Source organism: Miscanthus floridulus, chromosome 2 (genome assembly GCF_019320115.1).
Source record: "Miscanthus floridulus cultivar M001 chromosome 2, ASM1932011v1, whole genome shotgun sequence".
Taxonomy (NCBI): Eukaryota; Viridiplantae; Streptophyta; class Magnoliopsida; order Poales; family Poaceae; genus Miscanthus; species Miscanthus floridulus.
In genome coordinates, this window is record NC_089581.1 from 14,394,879 (window position 1) to 14,407,854 (window position 12,976).

At 45.3% G+C, this 12,976-nt stretch overlaps 1 pseudogene; it reads right to left on the reverse strand.

Moving 5' to 3' along the window:
• Positions 1 to 303: 303 nt before the first annotated feature.
• LOC136536125 (probable receptor-like protein kinase At5g61350) lies at positions 304 to 2,893 on the reverse strand (annotated as a pseudogene).
• Between the last annotated feature and the right edge of the window lie 10,083 nt (positions 2,894 to 12,976).

The window sequence follows — 12,976 nt, forward strand, 5'->3', positions numbered from 1 at the left end:
AAATAATTAAAATTAAGAATTTGACGCTACAGTTTAGTTTACAAATAGTTTGAGAATGCTCTCTAGTTCATAGAATATAGCCTCAACCAAAGAATAACTAGATCTTCAAAGTAGAAACAAAATAATGTACATCTTTATATCTGGAGCCCCTATCGTTTTCCTTGACTGGACAACAAAAATGTAATACTGTTATACTGGATTACTACAGTTGCAAATCTTGGTGATGTGGTCATATTGTTATCTTCCTTGAACAGGTGGCCCTGCACTGCTAGATTTCTCCATGTCATCATACACTTCCATTCCCTAAGAAATTGAGTTATTGCTTGATTTGCTTGTTTGATTGAGTGGGGAGTCGTTGAAGTGCTTCATTGGTATCCCATTGCTGATTCCATCAACAACATCACCCTTTTCTTGAAGTTGCAAGGCAAATTCAAGTTTCCACAAAACATCTCCCATTGATGGACGGTCGACTCCATAGTCAGCAAGACATTTTTCAGCAGCCTCAGCAAACATCTCAAGTGAATCAGGCCTGATTTGACCTGCAATGTGAGGATCAATTATTTTGTTGAGCTCTCCCTTGTGGTACCATGTAAGGGCCCATTCTGCGAGGTTCACCTGGTCTCTTGGAAGTGCTGGATTGATGGCTGGCCTTGCACACAGTACCTCAAAGAGTACCACCCCGAACGAGTATACATCTGATTTCTCTGTTAGTTGTTGACGTCTGAAGTACTCTGGATCAAGGTAGCCAAAACTTCCTTTGACAGCGGTGCTGACATGGGTTTGCTCAAGGGATGGAGCAGCTTTTGATAGGCCAAAATCAGCAACCTTGGCCACAAAATTTTCATCAAGGAGAATGTTGGTAGTCTTGACATCGCGGTGAATTATACCCTGAGCTGCACCTGTATGAAGATAATGCAGGCCTTTTGCTGCCCCAATGCTAATTTCTAAGCGTTGCTTCCAAGATAGAGGCTTCAGGTTTGTACCACCATATAGATGATCCCTGAGTGGACCGTTTGACATGAACTCATAAACCAGGATCATCTCATTATTCTCATCACAGCAACCAATGAGTGAAACCAGGTGGCGGTGACGAAGCTTTGACAACATTTGGATTTCAGTCAGGAATTCGTTCATACCTTGATCAGAAGATGGATTGCCTCTCTTGATAGCTAGTTTTGTACCATCCTCAAGAACACCAAGATAAACCTTCCCAAAGCCACCGACACCAATGACATCCTTTTCTTCAAAGTTTTTTGTGGCTTTCTGAATTTCAGCGAAGGTGAAATAGCGGCCCAGTCCATAAGCACTAGATGCAAACAGGCTAGAAAAACCACTTTTGGTCCTTGTGGAGCCAAAGCGATTTCTGGAGAGCCTGCTGCAGCTGCTCATGAAGCTGGACTGGTTGGAGTTGAGCCGAAGGAACCACGAATGGAAGCTGTCTGTCTTCTGCCACTCTGGCCTTCGGTTTCGCCTGCAGCACATCACTATGGCCAATGCAGCTGCAATCACTGCCACAGAAAGACCTATGCCAGTTAGTATCCTCTTACCAAGTTGTGAGCTTGTTTTTGGTGAAAATTGGCCATCTAAGCTGTTTGCTTGGTTGCTTATTTTCATGACTTCAAGGCCATTAAGGATGGCATCAGTATTGCTGGAATCGGTTGTGCTTGGGCCAACCTGCACTAGAAGAGTGGAGTTGATGATGCTGGATGAATCCACGGTAAAGTCCTGGTAGTAGGCTACTGCAAGGCCCACTGTCAAGCTTGAGAGGTCAAGGTTGGATACACCCATCATGCCATTTATGTAGACATTGAAGTAGAGGCTATTGAGTGCCTTGCTTATAATATCACAGAAATGTAGGCGGATGAGGTACTTGAATCCTGGCTCTGCTTCCATTTCCCAAGTTATGTTGAATCTTGCTTGCGAGGTATTTGACGATGCTGTCTGCTGTGCCGTTGAGTATATGTTTGCTGGAGCAATGAGTGGTGTGACTGCCTTGTCATCAGGGTACTTGATGGTTCTAGGAGGAACCCAAGCCGCCTGTGCTGCTGCCTCAAGCTTCAAAAAGCATCTGGTAACCAGGTCCTGCCCAGTGTGTTGTTGAAGGCTGTCACAAGTGCACCCCCCCATATTTAGCCGGTACACTACCTGCAATGCATTGTTGGAGATGTCAAATTGTTCTTGAGGAGGCAGGCCATTGTTGGTATTTGGAATTAGGGTGGGTGGTGCTGAGACAATTTCAATAGCATTGATGAATGCTATTGAGTCCTTTGGGGTGAAAATGATTTTCGAGGTGTCTCCCTGTGTTACAACAATATACTCCTTAAGGATGGGGTTAGGGGGACTGGCTATGAAGGAGAAGTCATGGAGAAGAACCATATTGTCAGCGAACACAGAGAATGTTGCTGAGGTGAGGTTGTATTTTTTGTCAGGGATAGGTAAGAAGTAGAGACGGATCCAATGGCGGCCAGGCTGTGAGACAAAGAAGCTATAAGTTGAAACATCAGAGAAAACTCTTGCAGACAGGTACAGTGGGGATAATGGTGAAGCAGCAGTTGGAGAATTGTTAGCTGTGATCTTGATGTCCATTGGGGTAGAAAAGATACCGACTCTGGATCAGAGCGGAATGTCCTGCCATCATCAAGCTGCACAGAACCAGATGCCCCGCAGCTAATGAGGTAGTTGTCTTGAGGTACAAACGGGCTCTTTTGTGATGCAATTGCATTGGTGCTGGTTACACTAGTGTCTAGTGATACCAAGGATGGAGAGGATGATAAACATTGGTACTCTTGTCCACTCAAGCATGCTTCTGGCCATCTTTGTTGATGTTGGCATCAGAAGCACCAGTATGTAGCAAAACTTATTGGTGGTTTCTCATGGGGAGGAAAGTGGTCTCAGGGTTTGAAGAAGAGAGGGAAAGGGTGCAGGGATGGATGATGGCTGTGGTTCGCTTTTGGAGGGAATGGATTGATTACAGAGATATAAGGTATTGGTTGAGTGCACGTCCAGATGAGATCAGGTTGCAACTTAAATATCATGTCTAATTATTAACTGGCCATTATCGTCAAATATTCTTTTCCGAGCTCCTGTACTGCTGACATGTGGACGTCGAATGAAGGGAGCTTGCAGGCCAATAGCTGGAGTACAATAGTCAGGCTGGAATAATTTAAGCATGGCTATCTAGGTGTTGCACTCATCATTTTCATAAAAAAAGAATAGCTGTATCATGTTGGTTTATTCTGTTGGAGTTGTTCCAAATTCACTCCAGGATATAGGCCGGGCTTCTGACGGTAAGGTATATACACCCTTGCTAGGGTTTCGTGGAGACTTGATTCTCTTATAAGTCGTCATAGGCGTGTAACCCAAAACTCTTGAGATAGTGAGATTGTTGCTGGCTGGTGCCCGTGGTTTTTCCCCTTCACATCGGAGGGGTTTTCCACGTTAAATCGTGTGTCTCCTCTGTGGCTTGATTCTTTACTTCATATTCCTATACGTCGTTCATAACATATTCCAGTTGGTTGAGATTTGGAATCTGAGAGCTCTTTTCTTGCGATGGTTTGTTGTATGATATTAATGGAGGAACTAATCAATCTAATTACCAGTTGGTTCTTTGCTGTTTACCCAGCTAATGGCTTAAGTAATTGTAACCCAAACTGACAGTTTGAAAAGGAGGTTAGTTTATCAAACACGGTTATGAGGGATGACCATTGTTATCTTAGATTCCAGTGCCCCATTTATTGCTGTAATCAACATAACTATCTCGGTTATCATGTTTGTATATCTTTTCCCTTCCATGGATTTGGTTTGATCTCAGAACCTTGTGTAGTCTGTCTGTCCAGGAATCACATACTTAAGCTTCCTGTCATCCTGTGCAACGCCTTGAATAATACTACCAGCTTTCATTTTCTTATCATGCAGACATGTCTTGTTCCAGCAAAACGTGCAATCCAAGTTATTGCCCATCTGCCTGTACAAGATCATATTGTTATTTTTGTTAGATTAATTTGGGCCAGGCTCATTATTTATTCTAATTAATCAAATAAACTTCAAAGGCCCACAATTATTGTTAAGTGGAAAAGTGATTAGTACCACATGGGAAATTCACTAAAAAGGTTCTCAACTTAAATAGTGAGTCTTAGGACTCTCACATAGACAAGTTGAGAGGGAGAACCGGGAGGCCACACGTGCGCGCCGCCGCCGCTGCCGAGCCACGCCGCCCGCGCGACGCGGGCGTGGGCGTGGCCTGGTTTTGTCGCTTGGCCCGCCGCAGCCAACTCCCAACGCCCAACCACCCTGTCCAGGTTCATTCCCCCGACATGGCCTAACGGACAGATGGGAACGGCGGTACACACCCCGACTCTTCCTCTTCCTCCTCTCCACAACATCTGAGCGTTGAGCTGTTCGTCTGCATCTCCGACCGGAGTTCCCCTGCGCGCACAGGGAGCTTCGGTAGCAGGCGGGGAATCAAGTTTTTGGGGAGCGCCGGCTTCCCGGCGCGACTGCTGCCCCGTCTCCGCTTCTGTAGATTCCTGTTCGGGTGCTTCTGCTTCCTGACGGGAGAGTCCGTGCTATTGCTCCGACACCGCACCTGCTTCTGCTTCCTGACGGGAGAGTCCGTGCTACTGCTCCGACACCGCACCTGCTTCTGCTTCCTGACGGGAGAGTCCGTGCTACTGCTCCGACACCGCACCTGCTGAAGCTTCCCGGCGCGACCTCCTCTGCAACATGGTGGACACGAGGAGGACTGGTGCCCTCACCAATGCTACCGACGGAGAAGATGGTGGTTCACTGTCCGTGGGTACCGGCAGTCCCACCCTAGGGTATAAACCTAATCCCATTGTGCGCTATTGTTCATATGCTTTTCTGTTAGCGTTGATAGCATACTTGGTTGCTGCTCCGTTAAATACTACCTGCAGTAGTGGTGGTATTACAGTATGGTTAGTGGTACTATTACTATTGGTTAAGTCGTTTCTATGGATTAATATAAGTCGTAAATTGACTAAATATTCAACAATCTAAAAACTTGATAGGTCTTTTTCGGCTGCTAGTTTTGCTGCGTCACTAAAACCACCACCATTGAAAGATGATGGATCCAACTATAAAGTGTGGCGTGTCCGTTCCAAGCTGTGGTTCACTAGTATGCGTTGTGAGCACGTGATCAAGGGAAAGCGCATTGAACCTCCTTTCTCTCACGAGGAGGAGATCAAGTTCAATGAGGCAGATAACTTGTTCAAGGGGGCTCTCATCAGCATATTAGCTGAAAGCATGGTACAAGTGTACATGGATATGGACACTGGCAAGGACATGTGGGATGCACTTGAGGCCAAGTTCGGTGTTGCCGATGCTAGCACTGAGCTGTACATCATGGAGAAGTTCTATGACTACAAGATGGTCGATGACCGATCTGTAGTAGAGCAGGCTCATGAGATACATATGCTGGCAAAGGAACTCCAGAACAATGAGTGTGAGTTGCCTGACAAGTTTGTGGCCGGCGGTATCATCGCTAAGCTGCCACCTACTTGGTCGAGCTTTGCCACTACTCTGAAGCACAGGAGGCAAGTGTTCAGTGTGACTGATCTCATTGCTACTCTTGGTGTGGAGGAGAATGCTAGGGCAAAGGACACTCATGGCAAGAAAGCACATGAGGAAGGTTCTAGCGCCAATCTAGTGCAAAAGAAGAACTTTCATGCCACACAGAGGAAGAAGAAAAACAAGCCTGCAGTCAAGCCTAAAGCCGCAACTTTTAAGAAGAAGGGCAAGGAAAAAAGAAAAGGGTCTTTGCTTTGTTTGCGGTGCATCTGACCATTGGGCAAAAGAGTGCCCTGACCGCAAGGACAAGCAGAAGAAGACTGCAAACATGGTTGTTAGCGAATCTGGAGGATCTGGGTACGGTAATCATCTACCTACAGTTTTTTCAGTTTGTCTCTCGCCTGAGTGGTGGGTTGACACAGGTGCTAACATTCATGTATGTTCAGATGTTTCTTTGTTTTCTTCTTATCAGGAACAAAGAGGTTGCTCCTTGCTGATGGGAAACGGTACGCATGCTGCTGTACTTGGTGTTGGTACGATCAATCTGAAGTTTACTTCGGGAAAGATCGTGCAGCTAAAGAACGTGCAGCATGTCCCCTCCATCAAGAAGAATCTCGTTTGTGGGTCTCTATTGTGTAGAGACGGCTTTAGACTTGTGTTTGAGTCCAATAAATGTGTTGTATCCAAGTATGGAACCTTTGTTGGAAAAGGCTATGAAAGCGGAGGCTTGTTCCGCTTCTCTTTGATGGATTCTTGTGATAAAATTGTGAACCATGTGAGAAATGATGATGAGTCTAATGTTTGGCATTCCTGACTCTGTCACATCAATGTTGGTTGTATGACGCGTTTAGCTAGTTTAAAATTAATCCCTAAAATCGATCTGGTCAAAGGGTCTAAGTGCCATGCTTGTGTTCAAGCGAAGCAACCTCGCAAGCCTCACAAGGTTGTGAAAGAGGCAAGAAATTTGGCACCGCTAGATCTCATTCATTCTGATCTGTGCGAGATGAATGGTGTGTTAACCAAAGGAGGAAAGAAATATTTCATGACTCTTATTGATGATAGCACTAGATTTTTCTATGTGTACTTGCTAAAAACAAAGGATGAAGCAATGCATTATTTTAAAATCTATAAAGCTGAAGTAGAGAACCAATTGGAAAGAAAAATCAAACGGTTGAGGTCTGATCGTGGGGGAGAATACTTTTCACATGAGTTTGATTCATTATGCGAGGAACATGGAATTATTCATGAGAGGACGCCTCCATACTCCCCCCAATCCAATGGGATTGCCGAACGAAAGAATCGCACTCTAACTAATTTGGTTAACGCCATGTTAGACACTGCGGGACTTTCCAACGAATGGTGGGGTGAGGCTATATTGACGGCATGTCATGTCCTGAATAGAGTTCCTACAAAGAATAAAGAAGTAACACCATTCGAGGAATGGGAAAAGAAAAGGTTGACTCTCTCATACCTGCGCACTTGGGGATGCTTGGCCAAGGTGAATGTGCCAATCGTCAAAAAACGCAAACTTGGACCAAAAACTGTAGATTGTGTGTTCCTCGGTTACGCTTTACATAGCGTCGGCTATAGATTCCTAGTTGTAAGCTCTGGAGTACCTGACATGCGTGTTGGTGCAGTGATTGAGTCCAGAGATGCTACATTCTTTGAGAATGAATTTCCTATGAGAGGAAATGTACCTAGCACATCTAGTCAAAAACCTGTTAATTCCCCCGTGGCGCCAACAGAACATCTTGAACAAACATGTGTTGAGAATCCTGAGGAGGATAATAGTGGAGCTACTCGAAAGAGTAAGAGACAGAGGACTGTAAAGTCTTTTGGTGATGATTTCACTATATACCTCGTGGATGACACTCTAAGCACCATTGCTGAGGCATTTTCCTCTCCCGATGCTGACTACTGGAAGGAAGCAGTGCGAAGTGAGATGGATTCAATTATGACCAATGGAACTTGGGAGATTGTTGATCGTCCTTATAGGTGCAAGCCTGTAGGATGTAAATGGGTGTTCAAAAAAAAGCTTAGGCCTGATGGTACGATTGAAAAGTACAAGGCAAGGCTTGTGGCTAAGGGTTATACCCAGAAAGAAGGCGAGGACTTCTTTGATACTTATTCACCAGTGGCCCGATTGACCACAATCCGAGTACTACTTGCCCTGGCTGCGTCTCATGGTCTTTTCGTTCATCAGATGGATGTTAAGACGGCTTTCCTAAATGGAGAGTTAGATGAGGAGATCTACATGGATCAGCCTGATGGTTTCATAATAGAAGGTCAAGAAGGAAAGGTGTGTAAATTATTGAAGTCTTTGTATGGCCTAAAACAAGCACCTAAGCAATGGCATGAAAAGTTTGATAAAACTATGACATCTGCTGGCTTCGTTGCGAATGAAGCCGACAAATGTGTGTACTACCGCTATGGTGGGGGAGAAGGAGTAATCCTATGCTTGTATGTGGATGACATACTGATCTTTGGGACAAGCCTCAATGTGATTGAGGAAGTCAAGGACTTTCTGTCAAAGAGCTTTGACATGAAGGATTTGGGAGTGGCTGATGTGATACTAAACATCAAACTACTAAGGGAAGAAAATGGTGGGGTAACACTTGTACAAACTCACTATGTGGAAAAGGTACTGAGTCGCTTTGGTTATAGTGACTGCAAGCCAGTGTCCACTCCCTATGATCCAAGCGTGATCCTGAGAAAGAACCGAAGAATAATGAGGGATCAGTTGACATACTCCCAAATCATCAGCTCGCTAATGTACTTGGCTAGTGCAACGAGGCCTGACATCTCATTTGTTGTGAGCAAATTAAGCTGGTTTGTTTCAAATCCAGGAGATGATCACTGGCGTGCTCTTGAAAGAGTATTGCGCTATCTAAAGGGAACATCGAGCTTTGGCATTCACTATACTGGGTACCCGAAGGTACTCGAGGGCTATTATGATGCAAATTGGATATCTGATGCTGATGAGTTAAAGGACACAAGTGGATATGCATTCACACTTGGAGGTGGCGCTGTTTCCTAGAAGTCTTGCAAGCAGACCATCTTAACGAGGTCAACAATGGAAGCAGAACTTGCAGCACTTGATACCGCTACTATTGAGGCTGAATGGCTCCGTGAGCTCCTTATGGATTTGCCGGTGGTTGACAAACCTATGCCCGCAATTTCTATGAACTGTGATAACCAAACAGTAATTATCAAGGTAAACAGTTCAAAGGACAACATGAAGACCACTAGGCATGTAAAGCGGCGGTTAAAATCTGTCAGAAAATTGAGAAACTCCGGAGTAATAGCATTGGACTATGTCCATACGTCTAAAAATCTGGTAGATCAATTTACTAAGGGACTATCACGTAATGTGATAGATAGTGCATCGAGTGAGATGGGACTAAGACCCACATGAAGTTCTATCGTAGTGGCAACCTGTCCTATGTGATCGGAGATCCCGTGAATTAGGATGGTGAAACAAGCTATGGGTAGACCGAGGGAAGAGACCCTTTTAATAAAGGTCAATCTCTTGAGTAATGCACTTCTCTTCCTATCTGTATGGCAGGTTGGTAAATACCTCAATGTGATCCGAGTGGCTTAATGAGAAGTAAAGATGTCGGCCTACAGGGCATCTTAAAGAAACACACCTATGTGAGTTCGATTGCTAGTCACAATCTATGAGATTTGGGTGATCTCTAGATACTCATGAACAGGCCAGGAGTATGACTTATATGCTCCAACCAGAGGGGATGCTACAGGCAGCCTAGTATCAGTAAAGAAATTGAGTGAGCCTCACTTTGCACAAAACTGTCAATTCAAGGCATAGTCCATTGGTCAGTTGTAAATGAGTGTAAACTCCTTTTCTAGATGGATGTTCAACTTAACAGTCTCCATCGAAACACTGGTATATCAAACAAGCTCAGAACTAAAGACATTAACTGTGGACTTCTGAAGTTTGGTGGGGATTGTTAGATTAATTTGGGCCAGGCCCATTATTTATTCTAATTAATCAAATAAACTTTAAAGGGCCACAATTATTGTTAAGTGGAAAAGTGATTAGTACCACATGGGAAATTCACTAAAAAGATTCTCAACTTAAATAGTGAGTCTTAGGACTCTCACATAGACAAGTTGAGAGGGAGAACCGGGAGGCCACACGCGTGCGCCGCCGCCGCCGAGCCGAGCCGCGCCGCGCCGCGCCAGGCCGCCCGCGCGCGCGACGCGCCGGGCCGGGCCGTGGGGCGTGGGGCGTGGGCCATGGCCTGGCTTGGCCTGGTTTTGTCGCTTGGCCCAACCCAAACCCTAGCCGCCGCAGCCAACTCCCAACGCCCAACCACCCTGTCCAGGTTTATTCCCCCGACAGGGCCTAACGGACAGATGGGAACGGCGCGGCTATAAGGGGGTGGCGCCCCTGTCCGACGGGTACACACCCCGACTCTTCCTCTTCCTCCTCTCCGCAACATCTGAGCGTTGAGCTGTTCGTCTGCATCTCCGACCGGAGTTCCCCTACGCGCACAGGGAGCTTCGGTAGCAGGCCTCCGGAACTTCCCCCGTCAAGCGTACCTGCACGGGTAGGCGGGGAATCAAGTTTTTGGGGAGCGCCGGCTTCCCGGCGCGACTGCTGCCCCGTCTCCGCTTCTGCAGATTCCTGTTCGGGTGCTTCTGCTTCCTGATGGGAGAGTCCGTGCTACTGCTCTAACACCGCACCTGCTTCTGCTTCCTGACGGGAGAGTCCGTGCTACTGCTCCGACACCGCACCTGCTGAAGCTTCCCGGCGCGACCTCCTCTGCAACATGGTGGACACGAGGAGGACTAGTGCCCGCACCAATGCCACCGATGGAGAAGATGGTGGTTCACTGTCCACGGGTACCGGCAGTCCCACCCTAGGGTGTAAACCTAATCCCACTGTGCGCTATTGTTCATATGCTTTTCTGTTAGCGTTGATAGCGTACTTGGTTGCTGCTCCGTTAAATACTACCTGCAGTAGTGGTGGTGTTACAGTATGGTTAGTGGTATTGTTACTATTGGTTAAGTCGTTTCTATGGATTAATATAAGTCGTAAATTGACCAAATATTCAACAATTTTTAGTCTAATAAAGAGTATTTGGCATCCTGATTTTCCTTGTAGGTGCTGAAGTAGAGGGGGGGGCACTTGGTCCACTATGTCTGGTTTTCCTATCGGACAGCTGCAGCTGTAGATCACGTAAGTGGCTCTCCATTTCTCTGCTAATGTATCTTTGTTTGACCAGCTGATTAGTGGACACCAATAACTTTAGCTGATATGGAGCATCCAATCGTTTAGTCAAAGCCTTCCTTACAAAATTTGAGACCATGTTCCGAAGAAAATGGAAGTGCGGTGTAGGATCTTAAACATGGGGTTCACGTCTGTAGTCTGAGTGTGGCTGCTTTGTACGAACCGGAATTTGGCAGGCCCATGCTTGGCCCATCGTTTGTCTATTAGGGCCTTCTAGAGATCCTGAACCACAAGCAAAGCCCAATTGGAGTTTGCCATGAGTGTTTCTCTTGTCGTTTAGGGTTCTTTCACAAAGGCAAGCGGTGGGCTTACTGTTAAGCTCTGCTTTAAGATATTGCTGCGGGATGCGTGATTCATTATCTTTTAAGCTGCATTTCTTCTCAAAATCTGTGCCTTTTCTTCTACTGTAAACCCTTTTTCTAAGAATGGCCATGGATTTATTCATGAATCCAATTTACAACTTAATTAACTAATTCTTCAGTTTGTCTAGCTGAAACTGAAAAGTTAGTAAATCAAGTTGAACTAGAGTGGTGGTGAAATGAGCTCAATAGTTGTGAGGCGTGATAGCCTAACCTTTAGATCTTGTCCTGTTTCGGTAATAAGCTCAAATTATGCAGTGAAATTTGAATCTGTGAACAGGACTGTAGAGTACATCTTTTTTTTCTGTTCTGTCACTTTCAGTAAAAAAAGGCTTAACTTTTGCTTATGTTTTTTTTTGGAGGAAAGAGACTAGCAGCAGCTGTTATTTATCCGTTTGCCAAATTCCAAGCCAAGTAGGCAAAAAACGGAACGCGGAACCCGTGATCTGTTGGGCCATACATGCACAAAAGGAGACAAGTTTGCATTCAAAAAATCAAATGAAGGTAGGCCACCTTGTGCGACCTGAACACAGGCAGACGATTCCATAGTCTTGTTATTTTGATTGTGATGTCAACGTTCGTGTATTTAATCCGAGCAGCCTCGGCCTCGCTCTCATTCTACAAGAACCCCTTCACGAGCAGCCAAGTTACGTAGGCGTGCCGAAATGGACGCCTACCAACTGTCCTTTAATTTAGTTATTTGTTGTTACCTCATGATTCATAGCATAAAATTTCTCATATCATCTGTCTGGATCGTGATGTACTTCGTGTCTTGTTCGTCGCAGCCAGCCAAAGCCGTTCGTGTCCAAACAAATGATGACTAAGGCCCTGTTCGTTTGTTTTATTATCCGTACTTTTCAACTTATTTTTTTTAGCCAGAATAATATTTTTCTTTCACAATAAATTAACCGGAACAGTGTTTCGACTTGTTTTTTCAGCCAAGTGAACGGGGCCTAATAAGTATGAACAGATTATGATTGCAGGCCTATTCAGGACCTCATTTTTTGTTGTTCCTGTCTGTCGTAAGAAACATATTAGAGTCTGCACAATACATTTTCCTCTAACTGATTAGTGGGCCCTTGTTAGACTGTCATGAGGCTAACAGCTCAGCCTGCAGAAGCATCTTGCAATATGGACTGATGCGGCAAAGTAATATACTACTGGTACTACAATATCGTAGAGTTGGACTCTGAACTGGTGTTCGTCTATATATCCAGCGTCACTTGAAGTGAGGCCGTAGAGTAGGCTAATCAACATTAGGAAATGAGGCCATCATTCAGCCTGTTCGCTTGCTCATAAATGATCGTAAATTTCCAGTCGGGAACAATGTTTTTCTCTCACACCAAACCAGCCAGCAGTAAATAATCCACGATACGATACGGCCTCCCGAACAGGCTGATTGCCTCTGAAAGTCTGTTGGTATTTGGATTTTGCGGCCTCTTCCAGCGTCCGTATGCATTGCATTTCCGCAAGATTGAGGAACCATCGAATTTGGAGTTTGCCGCCTAGTTAGGCAATGGCAAACAACTATGGGCTACGGAGTATGGACCCTAAAGACCTACAGCCTGTTCGGGAGGCCGTAAACGATCGTGGATTATTTACTGCTGGCTGGTTTGGTGTGAGAGAAAAACACTATTCCTGGCTGGAAATTTACGATCGTTTACGAGCAAGCGAACAGGCGGCTAAGTATGCTCTGCTGAAATGGCCAGGATTTAACTATGCACTCAACTTGGTAATAAAGACGTCTCTCCCGTCAAAATCAAATGACATACAGTACTACGATTTGCATCTCCTTGCATGCTAGTACCGCGATTCCTTTTGGTTTGGTAATGGCAGG